This window comes from Cebus imitator, unplaced genomic scaffold (assembly GCF_001604975.1).
Source record: "Cebus imitator isolate Cc_AM_T3 unplaced genomic scaffold, Cebus_imitator-1.0 Scaffold458, whole genome shotgun sequence".
In the NCBI taxonomy this organism is placed as follows: domain Eukaryota; kingdom Metazoa; phylum Chordata; class Mammalia; order Primates; family Cebidae; genus Cebus; species Cebus imitator.
This window is the reverse complement of record NW_016107773.1, coordinates 923,412-936,472: the sequence shown is the minus strand read 5'-3', so window position 1 is coordinate 936,472 and position 13,061 is coordinate 923,412. Positions and strand designations below refer to the sequence as shown.

The 13,061-nt window shown below is 42.9% G+C and overlaps 1 long non-coding RNA gene and 1 pseudogene across 2 annotated transcripts in view; both read left to right on the top strand.

Moving 5' to 3' along the window:
- LOC108291559 overlaps positions 1 to 9,353 on the top strand; it is a 13,723-nt gene extending 4,370 nt beyond the window's left edge. The window contains exons 2-3 of the long non-coding RNA XR_001819949.2: positions 2,244 to 2,249; positions 8,845 to 9,353. This is a non-coding gene — a long non-coding RNA (uncharacterized LOC108291559). The remainder of the gene's footprint in view (positions 1 to 2,243; positions 2,250 to 8,844) is intronic.
- On the top strand, positions 6,562 to 7,393 carry LOC108291558 (annotated as a pseudogene). Its single transcript, XR_001819948.2, has one exon. The product of XR_001819948.2 is annotated as a translationally-controlled tumor protein-like (transcript).
- Positions 9,354 to 13,061: the final 3,708 nt, after the last annotated feature.

Sequence of the window (13,061 nt, the reverse complement as noted above, 5' to 3'; positions counted from 1 at the left end):
CTTCCCTCCCTCCCTCCTTTCTTTCTTTCTTTTTCTTTTTCTTTCTTTCTCTCTCTCTCTTTCTTTTCTTTCTTCCTTCCCTCCTTCCCTCTTTCCTTTCTTCCTTCCCTTCCCTTCCCTTTCCTTCCTTCCTTCCTTCCTTCCTCCCTCCCTCCCTCCCTTCCTTGTTTCCTTCCCTCTTTCTGTCTCTCTTTCTCTTGCCTCAGGGTTTCATCATATTGGCCAGGCTGGTCTCGAACTCCTGACCTCAGGTGATCTGCCCATTTTGGCTTTTTTTTTCCTTTTCTTTTTTTTGAGTCAAGGTCTCACTCTGTTGCCCAGGCTGGAGTGCCATGAAATGATCTCGGTTCACTGCAACCTCTGCCTCCTGGGCTCAAGCAATCCTTCCACCTCAGCCTCCTCTGTAGCTAGGACTACAGGTGTGCACCATCAAGTCCAGCTAATTTTTGTTTATTTTGTAGTGATGGAGTTTCACCATGTTGCCTAGGCTGATCTCAACCTCCTGGGCTTAAGTGATCCTCCCACCTCAGCCTCCCAAGTAACTGGGACCACAGGAGTGAGCTACCACCACACCTGGCTAATTTTTGTATTTTTAATAGAGATGGGATTTCCCCGTGCCTGGCCCCCTGGATTATCTTCAAGGAAATCCCACATATCCCACCACTTTATAATAAGTATTTCAGTATGTATATCTATAAGATAAAGGGCCAGACACGTGGCTCACGCCTGTAATCCCAGCACTTTGGGAGGCCAAGGCAGGAGGATCACCTGAGGTCAGGAGTTCAAGACCAGTCTGGCCAACATGGTGAAACTCTGTCTCTACTAAAAATATAAAAATTAGCTGGGCATGGTGGTGCAGGCCTGTAATCCCAGCTACTTGGGAGGCTGAAGCAGGAGAATAGTTTGAGCCTGGGAGGTGGAGGTTGCAGTGAGCCGAGATGGCGCCACTGCACTCCAGCCTGGGCTACAGAACGAGACTCCATCTCAAAAATAAATTTAAAAATAATATAAAGACTCTTGTTTCTAGTATTTTCTTCATGATCTTTAAACTCTCTACTACATCTATAGTAATCTTCTGTTTTATTTTTAATATTGTTTATGCCTTTTCTCTCTTTCTTCTTTCCTTTTTAAACTGTAAATTTTGGTATAAATTCAACCTTACAGAAATGTTGCAACAATGGTACGAAGAAGTCCTGAATGCCCTTTACTCAGATTCACCAGTTTCAACAAATCTCGCCCCACTCGCTTTATCAGCTGCCTTCTCGCTGTCTCTGTGTATGTGTGTGCGTATATAGATTTTTTCAGAACCGTTTGTAAATTGGAGCTATTGTTCTTCACCTGTATTTCAGTGCGTACTTTCTAAGACATTCTTTTACATACCCCGGTACAATCAGGAAATTTGGCCTTGAGTTGTTACTGCTATACTCCAGTCTTGACAATCGTTTCAATACCATCCTTTATAGTTACTTTTTTCACAGTCCACGATCACACATTACACTGAACTGTCTCCTGAACAAGGAAGAGTTCCCCAGAGTTTGCCGTTCGTGACATTGACATTTTTGACGAATCTTGGCCAGTTGTTTTGTAGAATGTCCCTCAATCTGGGTTTGTCTGATGCTGCCCCACGAACGGACTCAGGTCATGCATTTTTGGATGACTACCATAGAAATTATACTTGTTCTCAGAGCAGCACAGCAGGAGGTAAATAGTGTCATTTTTTCCCATTATCGTTGATGTTCTTTCATTGTCCATTCACAGTGGTGTCTTCCCATTGTAAAATTACTACTTTCCCCTTTGTTATTAATAACTAGTGGCTTAGTTTGGGGGTATGTAAGTATCCTATTCCTCATCAAGCTTTCACCCACTACTTTTAGCACCCATTGCTGACTCTCACCCAAATCAGTTATTACTACTATGGATGCTAAATGGTGAATTTCTTTCTTTCTTTCTTTCTTTGAGATGGAGTTTCATCTCGTCTCCCTGGCTGGAGTGCAATGGCGTGATCTTGGCTCACTGCAGCCCCCGCCTCTTGGGTTCAGGCGATTTTCATACCTCAGCCTCCTGAGTAGCTGGGATTACAGGTGCCCGCCACCATGCCTGGCTAATTTTTTGTATTTTTAGTAGAGACGTGGTTTCACCATGTTGTCCAGGCTGGTCTTGAACTCCTGACCTCAGGTAATCCACCTGCCTTGGTCTCCCAAAGTTCTGGGATTACGGAGTGAGCCACCATGTCCGGCCATCAGTTTGTAGTACTTTCTAGTATCCCTTTTGATTTATTCTTGATGCATAAATTTTTTAGAAGGCATACTAATGTCTAAATGTTTGTGGATTTTCTAGAGATATATTATTGGTTTCTAGTTCAATTTCATCATGGTCATATTTGATCTGAATGCTTTCAATTTGTTGAGACTTGTTCTGTGACCCAAAATGGTGCCTATCTTGGTAACCGTTCTATGTGCTCTTGAAAAGAGTATGTATTTTGATGTTCTTAGTTGGAATATTCTGCAAATGTAAATGAAGTCAATTTGGCTGATAATGTTGTTCAAGTCACGTATCCTTACCAGTTTTCTGCGTACTTGTACTACCCAGTTTTTCAGAGAGGGATATGGAAATCTTCAACTAGTCATTAATTTGTGTGCTTTCCCCCACAGTTCTATCATTTATGCTTCAAGTATTTTGATGCTCTGTTAAGTACATAAGTGCTTATTATTATTATGTCTTCCTGATGAGTTGACCTTTTTGATCAATGTGAAATTACCCTCTTTTTTCCTAGCAGTAATCATTGCTCCGAAACCGATATAATCAGTTCTTATAATAATGTTACTCTAGTTTTCTTTTGATTTTTTTTAGTGTATATCTTTTCCACTCTTTTAGCATTCTTAGCTTAAAAAAAGGAAGGAGCAGAGCAGTTGTATGGTATGCTACTATTTATGTTACGAGGCAGAAATATGTATGTATATATCTGCTTGCATATACATAAAATAGCTCAGGGACTGAGGAAACTAAAATTATTTGCTGGCTGTTGGGAAGTACACTGATTAATGGGAAAAAGGAATGAGAGGAAAATTTCACTGTATACTTGCTCATACTTTTTGAATTATTCAAATATATTTAAATTATTCAAACATAATTTTAATTTTGCAAATTACATTAAATATATATTTTTAAATTCAAACATTAAAAAATAAAAACAAACAGATAACTCTCTCATAGATGGTCTCTTTTTTTTCTTTTCTTTCTTTTTGTCGCCCAGGCTGGAGCACAGTGGCAGTCTCAGCTCACTGCAGCCTCTACTTCCCGGGTTCAAGCGATTCTTCCACCTCAGCCTCCTGAGTAGCTGGGACTACAGGTTCGTGCCAAACGCCCGGCTAATTTTTGTATTTTTAGTAGAGGCAGGGTTTCACCATGTTGGCCAGGATGTTCTCGATCTCTTGACCTCGTGATCCACCCGCCTTGGCCTCCCAAAGTGCTGGATTACAAGCTTGAGCCACCGCATCAGGCCTAAAACTCTCTCATAAAAAGGCATTATATCAGAAACAGAAACATAATCATCAAGAAAATAGCATATGAAAAATTTACCACTGCCAGGCACAGTGGTTCACGCCTGTAATCCCAGCACTTTGGGAGGCCAAGGAGGGCAGATCGCTTGAGCTCAGGGGTCTGAGACCAGCCTGGGCAACATGGTGAACCCTATCTCTAAAAAATAAAAATAATAATACAAAAATTAGCCAGGCGTGGTGGTGCATGCCTGTAGTCCCAGCTACTCAAGAAGCTGAGGTGGGAGGATCACTTGAGCGTGGAAGGTCAAGGCTGCAGTGAGCTGTGATCACACCACTGCACTCTGGCCTTGGAGACAAAGTGAGACCCTGTCTCAAGAAATAAAAGAAAAGAAACAGCTACCTGCCTCATTCAGTGAGTGTATTGACAAGTACCACACGCTGGGAACTGGCTTAAACAAGACATTTGTTTTCTCACAGGTCTGGCAACTGGAAGTCCAAGATCAAGGTGTAGGCCGGGTCGGTTTATTCTGAGATCTGTCCCCTTGGCTTGTAGATGGCTGCCTTCTCCCTCTGACTGTGTGTGTCTGTGTGCTCATTTCCTCTTCTTATAAGATACCAGTCTTATCGGATTAGAGTTCACCCTAATGACCTCATCAATTAATTAACAATAACCTCTTTAAAGACCTCTCTTCAAATATAGTCACTTTCTGAGGTACCATGGGTTAGAATTCCAACAGAGGAATTTTGAGGGGACACAATCATCCCATCACAGTGAATCACCAGAAAGATTTACACAACTCAAGAGCAGTTTATACTAATAGCTGAGTTAGAAACAGCAAATGATACAAAAAAGAAAGGAGCTGGAAAAATATATACATCGGACACAGTGGCTCATGCCTATAATCCCAGCACTTCGGGAGGCGGAGGCAGGAGGACTGCTTGAGGCCAGGACTTTGAGACCAGCCTGGCCAACAGAGTGAGACCCCAGTTTCTCTTTAACATACACACATATACATCAGGGGGGTCCAGAGAAGCCCAGCACAGGCTTCCAATGTCCTTCTTCCTCTGAGAGGAAGCCACACAGGATGTGGTCGTTCCCTCTCGAGCAGCAAGCCAGGGAGCAGGAAGAGAATGCCTCTGTCCAGGGAAGCCTGTTTGGAGTTTCAGGGTCTGAGAGGCTCAGATAGGGGCTGGTCATACACATACAATCTGCTAGCAGCTGGCCACAGCACCAGAAACTCAGGACCCCAAGCACGGAACCCTGTTCACATACGTCATTGACCTTTGCCCACAGCAACCTTGACAAGCTGGTATGGTATGTTCCGTTGCTCCAGGTGTACATAACAAAATCATCAATCAGTAACAAAAGAACACTCTGAGGGCCACATTCCCGGGGGATAGCTCAGGGTGACTCATGGTTCCCTTGGAGACGAAAGAAAGAAAATAACAGAGCTGCTATGTTACCTCTTCGCTCAGAACACGCAACCGGGAGATTTCCCTATTCCTAACTCCCATCACTTACAAACGGGAGTCGAGGTACAGGTTTTAGGGAGAGGGAAGTGAGGGGATGAGGGAACTAGGGATTGGCACCATTTGGCCTACAAATTATATATACCCAGGAATCAGGTTTTAATTGGAATGATCTTTACCATGAAAAAAAAAAATAGGAAAAACGGATACCTCTGCTTTTCTGGGCTTTTTTTTTTCCTAATTATGTCAACCATCTTAGCTCTTGGAACAGAATGCAAAGCATGATACACACAGCCCCATCTGATCTCCCTACCCCGGGACCTCCCTGCCCTCATCGCCCACAGCCCTCTTGCTTCATGTTTCTGCTCTAGCAGTGCTGGCAACCCTGAGGTTTCTCACACACACCAGGCCCCCGCCCGCTTCCGGGCCTTGGATGCCGCTGTTCTCTTTTCCTGGAATGTTCTTAGAAATCCTCTTCACTCTTCCCTTATCTGCTGCATGTGTCTTCTCAAAGGTCACCTCCTTGGAGGCCTCCTGGCCCTGCCATTTTCCTCGTCCTTTCCTCAACCCTCAAACTTAACAATATATCATTAACCTGATATTTAATTATTGTTTACCTGTTCCTCCTCCAACTCCCAACAACAATGTCTATACCATGCGGGGTGGGTGGGTAGGGGCTGTTTCAGGTTCACAGCGACATCCCAAGGCTTAGCACCATGCCTGGCTGAGTGAGTGCTTGTTGAATGAATGAATGAATTACGTCTAGACAGACACTGGGTGGAAGAAAAGATTTAGGACACAGTAAGATTCCTTATTTTTAGCTCCAGACTACAGAGGAAATATTCAACTCAACTGTTAACTTTTCTCTCAAGATTCACATATGCAAATACTATATTTAACATATAATTTTTTTTTTTTTGAGACCGAGTCTTGCTTTGTTGCCCAGGCTGGAGTGCAATGGCGTGATCTCGGCTCACTGCAACCTCCACCTCCCGGGTTCAAGCGATTCTCCTGCCTCAGCCTCCAGAGTAGCTGGGACTACAGACACGCGCCACTACGCCTGGCTAATTTTTGTATTTTTAGTAGAGACGGGGTTTCACCATACTAGCCAGGATGGTATTGATCTCCTGACCTCATGATCCACCTGCCTTGGCCTCCCAAAGTACTGGGATTACAGGCGTGAGCCACCGCACCTGGCCACAAAATTTCTTTTAGAAAGGTGATTCTTGCTCCCCTTTAAGGGGCTAACCCTAACAGTTTCTTTCTTTTTTCTGATGACAACTAACATATTTGTAAAAGAAAATTAATGCAGAAAGGAATAAAGTAGAGAGCGCAGGTCCTTTGTAATGGAGGTTGGGGCGAGGAAGAGCTGGGGCTCACACATTTTGAAACGGACAGCTGTCACACTGGTGGCATCATGGTAGCTGTGTCCATAGAGCTCACCAAAATGTCCCCCTGGATAATATGGCCACATCAAGCTGTCTTCTCACTTTGCTGTTTATGTCCTTTGCTTGTTTTTCTAGGAAAATGTCCTCGAATGTGTATGTTTTTATTTTTGAAGTTTTTGTTATATTAAAAATGTCTTGCTTTTCCGCCCGCTCCCCCCTCCCCGCTAGCGCCGCTCCGGCTGCACAGCGCTCGCTCCGAGCTTCGGGCTCCTGCTAGGCTAGCGCCGCCGTCCTCTCCCGTCAGCCACCATCATGATTATCTACCGGGATCTCATCAGCCACGATGAGATGTTCTCTGACATCTACAAGATCCGGGAGATCGCTGACGGGCTGTGCCTGGAGGTGGAGGGGAAGATGGCCAGTAGGACAGAAGGTAACATTGATGACGCTCATTGGTGGAAATGCCTCCGCTGAAGGCCCCGAGGGCGAAGGTACTGAAAGCACAGTAATCACTGGTGTCGATATTGTCATGAACCATCACCTGCAGGAAACAAGTTTCACAAAAGAATCCTACGAGAAGTACATCAAAGATTACATGAAATCAATCAAAGGCAAACTTGAAGAACAAAGACCAGAAAGAGTAAAACCTTTTATGACAGGGGCTGCAGAACAAATCAAGCACATCCTTGCTAATTTCAAAAACTACCAGTTCTTTATTGGTGGAAACATGAATCCAGATGGCATGGTTGCTCTATTGGACTACCGTGAAGATGGTGTGACCCCATATATGATTTTCTTTAAGGATGGTTTAGAAATGGAAAAATGTTAACAGATTTGACAATTACTTTGGATCTATCACCTGTCATCATAACTGGCTTCTGCTTGTCATCCACACACCAGGACTTAAGACAAATGGGACTGATGTCATCCTGAGATCTTCATTTATTTTGACTGTGATTTATTTGGAGTGGAGGCATTGTTTTTAAGAAAAACATGTCATGTAGGTTCTCTAAAAATAAAATGCATTTAAACTCATTTGAGAGAATGCCTTTTAGTTTAATACATATTTAAACTAAATTCATCCTGTAGTGTTCCTGGAGAAGCTAGAGCCGGGTTGTAAGCTACTGCTAGAAAGAATAAGACTCATCAGTTAACTTCTGCAGTGGAATCTACTTCTGGGACTGGAATATAAAAAAAGAATCAAAGGTTTTGATTGTGAGTTGCAATAAAGGGAAAGACCATGCTCATAGCAGTGCCAACATCTTAAAAAAAAAAAAAAAAGTCTTTTGTCTGTCCAACAAGTTACTAATTGTTTTCTCCAAATTATTAATTGACTTCTAACTTTGTGGGGCTTTCCGCCATTCAGAAGTGACTTTTTTGTTTGTTGGTTGGTTGTTGTCTTGCTCCGTCACCTAGGCTGGAGTGCAGTGGCATGATCTCGGCTTATTGCAACCTCCACCTCCCAGGTTCAAGTGATTCTCATGCCTCACCCTCCTGAGTAGCTGGGACTACAGGCACATGCCACCATGTCTGGCTAATTTTTTTTTTTTTTTTTTTTTTTTTAGATGCAGTCTCTGTCACCCAGGCTGGCTCACTGCAACCTCCGCCTCCCAGGTTCAAGTGATTCTTCTCATGCCTCAGCCTCCCAAGTAGCTGAAATTACAGGCAGGCACCACCACCACGCCCGGCTAATTTTTTGTATTTTTAGTAGAGACGGGGGTTTCACCATGTTGACCAGGCTGGTCTCAAACTCCTGGCCTCAAGTGACCCGCCCGCCTCAGCCTCCCAAACTGCTGGGATTACAGGCGTGTGCCAGCGCGCTCAGCATCAGAAGTGATTTTTATCAGACGGTGAATTCTGTGGATCCTTTGCCTTTATCATCTCTGCCTTTGGTATCATGCTTAGAAAGGTCTTCTCCACCCCAGGATTAGAAAAGTGTTCACCTGAATTTGCTTCTAGTATTGTCATGGTTTGATTTTATTTTTCATTTAAATTTTCAAGGCACCTGGAATTTATTTGGTGATAATAATAGACATTTATAGAGTGCTTATGATGTGTCAGGCTCTGTTCCAAGTGCCTTATATTGATCATCTCATTTGGAAGCTGGTAGAAACTGTTTTCACAGGTGAGGAAACTTAGAGACAGGCGATTGGGTACTTATCCAAGACCACACAGCTGGTGAAACCTGGTCCATCTAATGCTGAAGCCTACAGAGAGTTCTTGTAAGAATTAGAGTTGGTGTATGTCAAGTTTCTGGAATATAGGAGGCAGTCGGCAGATGATAGGGTTTAATATTATTGCATAGTTCTCATAATTTTTTATGGCTGTAGATTATTTATTAAAATGGTATCTTTTAAAGTTCAGTTTATTTCTAAACTATTATTCCTTCACAAGTATGAAAAGACTTTAGAATTCCATGGGAATAAATGAAATCTTTACGTCAAGAAATTGTCCTCATACACACACAAGGGCCTGCGGGGGAGCAGGAGGGGAGGGGAGGGACAGCATGAGGATAAACAGCTAATGCACGCCGGGCTTAATGCCTAGGTGATGGGTTGATAGGTGCAGGAAACCACCATGGCACACATTTACCTATGTAACAAACCTGCACGTCCTTCACATGTATCCCAGAACTCAAAATAATAAAAATAAAAAAAAAATAAAAAGCATGTTGTCATAAAAAGAAATTTTGGAAGGATGTACATCAGCGTTTCGAGTTTCATTGGGTAATGGAGTAACTGGGTTTTCTTAAAAAAATCTTGCCTCTATATTCCAGTATTCTAGAAAGAGTTTTTTTTTTTTAAATTTTGTGATCAGAAAAATAACCACAATAACTGCTACATATATGTTTTAAAGGCTATGAATGTAAGGAGATGGGGGGATATGTAGAGAATGACACAGGCTTATAAGATTTTCTTTTCAGTAACATGGGAAGAACCTGAAGCTGATGGTAAGGGTACATGGAGAGAGGGTGGCTCTCCAGGAGCAGAAAGGGACAGTGAGAGAGGGAGGGAGGTTGAGGAGGCAGCAGGTAAGAGGTTTATGCAGCATTTATACAATTATATAAAGACAGAAAGAACGAAAGAAAAGATGTAAAAATGGATACCCTGGAATGTGGGGTGATGGTTGCATTTTACTTTTATTCTGTATTTGTAACTTCTTGTGTGTGTTTGCTTTTATTTATTTTTTTTTTTGAGATCGAGTCTCACTCTGTTGCCAGGCTGGAGTGCAGTGGCTGGATCTCGGCTCACCGCAACCTCTGCCTCCTGGGTTCAAGCGATTCTCCTGCCTCAGCCTCCCGAGTACCTGGGATTACAGGCACCTGCCACCACGCCCAGCTAATTTTGTATTTTGTATATAGAGATGGAGTTTCACCATGTTGGCCAGGATGGTCTCGATCTCCTGACATCATGATCCGCCCACCTCAGCCTCCCAAAGTGCTGGGATTACAGGTGTGAGCCACTACACCCAGCCATTTACTTCTTTTATACATTCCTTTTCCTTCCATCCAGATCCATAACTTTTTAAAAATTTTATTATTATTATTAAGATGGAGTCTCACTGTGTCACTCAGGCTGGAGTACAGTGGCACAATCTCGGCTCACTGCAACCTCCACCTCCCAAGCTCAAGCGATTCTCCTGACTCAGCCTCCCAAGTAGTTAAAAATTAGCCCGGATAATTTTTTGTATTTTGAGTAAAGATAGAATTTCACCATGTTGGCCAGGCTGGTCTTGAACTCCTGACCTCAGGCAATCCACCCACCTAAACCTCCCAAAGTGGATTTTCTTTTTTCAACCCATGCATTTGCACAAGAAGACTTTCTGGCTAAAACCTTTTCCCTAACCTTACATCCTCTATATCCGCCTGTCCAAATTTCCCTCAATCTCCAAAGTCTCATTTTAAATGTTGCTTTTCCCTGAACCTTCTCCCGGAATGACCCATCTCTCCCTTCTCATTCGGATCATTTCCTCTTTGAATTCCCATAGCATTAGGTATGCCCTCCTCTTCCAGCACTGAATCCAGACTTACCTTGCATTAGAATCACTCGTACACCCGACCTTAAGCCTCCTGAGGGCAGGAATAGTTTGTATTTATCTCAAAGTCCTGAAACAACTACTACAGTTGTTTCAGGTACCTGAAACACTGGAAGGCCCCAGACTTATCTACTGAAGAGAAGAGTGATAGTGCTGCATTTGGTTGCTCCTTTAACCTGTGTGACCCCAGACGTTTGTTTTCTATGAAGGCTCAAAACATGGTTATGTTTCCTAATTTACAAATAACACAAAAAAACTCATGTTTTGAAAATGGGGTAGGGAGGATCAACTGAAGGCAGCCTCTTCACCCAAGTTCCAAAGGCCAGGTGGCCCACTGTGAACCTTGTTTAACCACACAGAACACATGAATAGCTAGAACAAGGGATCTAACCATTACCAGAATGTTTTCAGAAAGGTGACTTCAGAAGTGCCAAGCTTTAGGAAGACTCGGCCTGCAAAAGGATCGGACAACCTTAGGAAAGTAGGTGCCAAACAGCCCCTTTACAGTTTACACACTGGCCTTGATGTCAGAAAAATACTGGTTCGAGTACTGGTTATGTATCAGAGATGTCACTCCGGACAAGCTCCTTATGCTCTCTGGGACTCAGCTTTCTCATCTAAAAAATGGGGATAACAGCTGGGCACAGTGGCTCGCGCCTGTAATTCCAGCACTGTGGAAGGTCGAGATGGGTGGATCACCTGAGGTCAGGAGTTCCAGACCAGCCTGGCCAACAAGGCAAAACCCCATCTCTACTAAAAATACAAAAATTAACCGTGCAGGATGGCTCGCGCCTGTAATCACAGGTACTCAGGAGGCTGAGGCAGGAGAATTGCTTGAACCTGCAAGGCAGAGGTTGCAGTGAGCTGAGATCGCACCACTGCACTCCAGCCTGGCAACAGAGTAAGACTCTGTCTCAAAAAAAAGGTGGGGGTGATAATAGGGCCTACCCCAAGAGGATGCGGTGAACATCAAAAGAAGCAATACATACCAAGTGCCTACACATAGTAAGCGCTTGGTAAAAATGTAACAGCCATTAAAAATAAACATGATGCTCACAGGGTTGGTGGAAAAAGGAATGGAAAGTAGTAGTGGGAACAGAATAGGAGGGAACAAAGCACCTCTGAGTAGATTTTTCTGTATAGCTCCAACTCTTATTATGTTTCACCCTAATAATTCATTAAAACTAGGATATCAAGGCTAAGGGTGTATTTGGAAAACAAACACTAATAAACCAAACTGCATTATAAATAATGGCCACACTGAAAGGGATGAAAAAAAAAAAAGAAGTAATTTTGGAAAACAGTATGTTGACTGGATACTCTATGGCAAGCTTGTCCAGCCTACGGCCCAGGATGGCTTTGAATGTGGCCCAACGCCAATCAGTAAACTTTCTTACAACATTATAAATTTATTTTTGTGGTTTTTTTTTTTCGCTCATCAGCTATCATTGGTGTTAGTGTACTTTATGTGTGGCCCAAGACAATTCTTCCAGTGTGGCCCAGGGAAGCCAAAAGATTGGATGTCCCTGCTGTAAGGCTTAGGACGAAAAGATCTGTACACAAATAATGAATTCTAGTTAGTCAATCTGTTACAGGCATACAGAACTACTTTATGATCCTAGGGTCAAATAAGTGAATAAAGCATACATAACAAGAGCCACATTTCCCACTGTTGAAAAAGCTAAAAAGAAGGAAGAGGGGGAGGCTAGGATGAAATCTGTGCTGTGGATTAGAGCGGAAACATGACTTATCAACTCATGTTTATTTTAATATGTATACAGACAGATACAGAAATAGATGTAGATGTGTGTGTATCTGTGGTTAGTATGCACGCTTTATTTCCTAATCCTATCCACTGGGAGGACCTACAAACATTTTACAAATTATTTGTATGACACTCCAATAGAAATGAGCATGCCTACATGAGATCCCGGTTTCTAATGGCATTCTCCAATAACAGAACCTGTGCTCTGTGAAGTAATGGCTGATTCTGGAACAGGGTAGGGAAAACACAAGATGAGCCTGTAATGTTTTGTAGTGTCAGAAAACAGACACACTCATAAAAGGGTAGGGACATGACAAGAGGACACAGAGGGTAGTGGGAGGGTGCAGGGCAAAAAGTTCCAGGCAGAGGAAGCCACATGAAAAATAAAAATAATCAAACCTCTGACTTACGTTCAGAGCTCTCGGATATTGCCCATAATTAAAGGAACAGAAAAAAAAAATGTTGGGGAAAGGAAGTTCTACTGAAATGCTACCAAGTTTGAATGTCACTTCACTCATTAATCATGATGAGGAAGTCCATTATGAAGTACATCCATATTGTGTCAAGAGAAAACTTGAAACTTAATTTGGCAGTGTTTAACAGTAATGCTTGAAGTTGCAAATAATGAAAACCATTAAAACATCATTCCTCTTTCAAGTGGTTTAAAGTGTCTTTAAAATTCACATTTGAAAATGGCAGAGCAAGCCAAGCATAGTGGCTGATGCCTGTAATCCCAGCACTTTGGGAAGCCACGGCGGGAGGACTGCCTGAGCCAGGAGTTTGAGACCAGCCTGGGAAACATAGTGAGACCATATCTCTAAAAACATAAATTAAAAATTAGCTGAGAGTGGTAGCATGCGCTTGGCCTGAGCCAGGGAGGTGGAGGTTGCAGTGAGCCAAGAT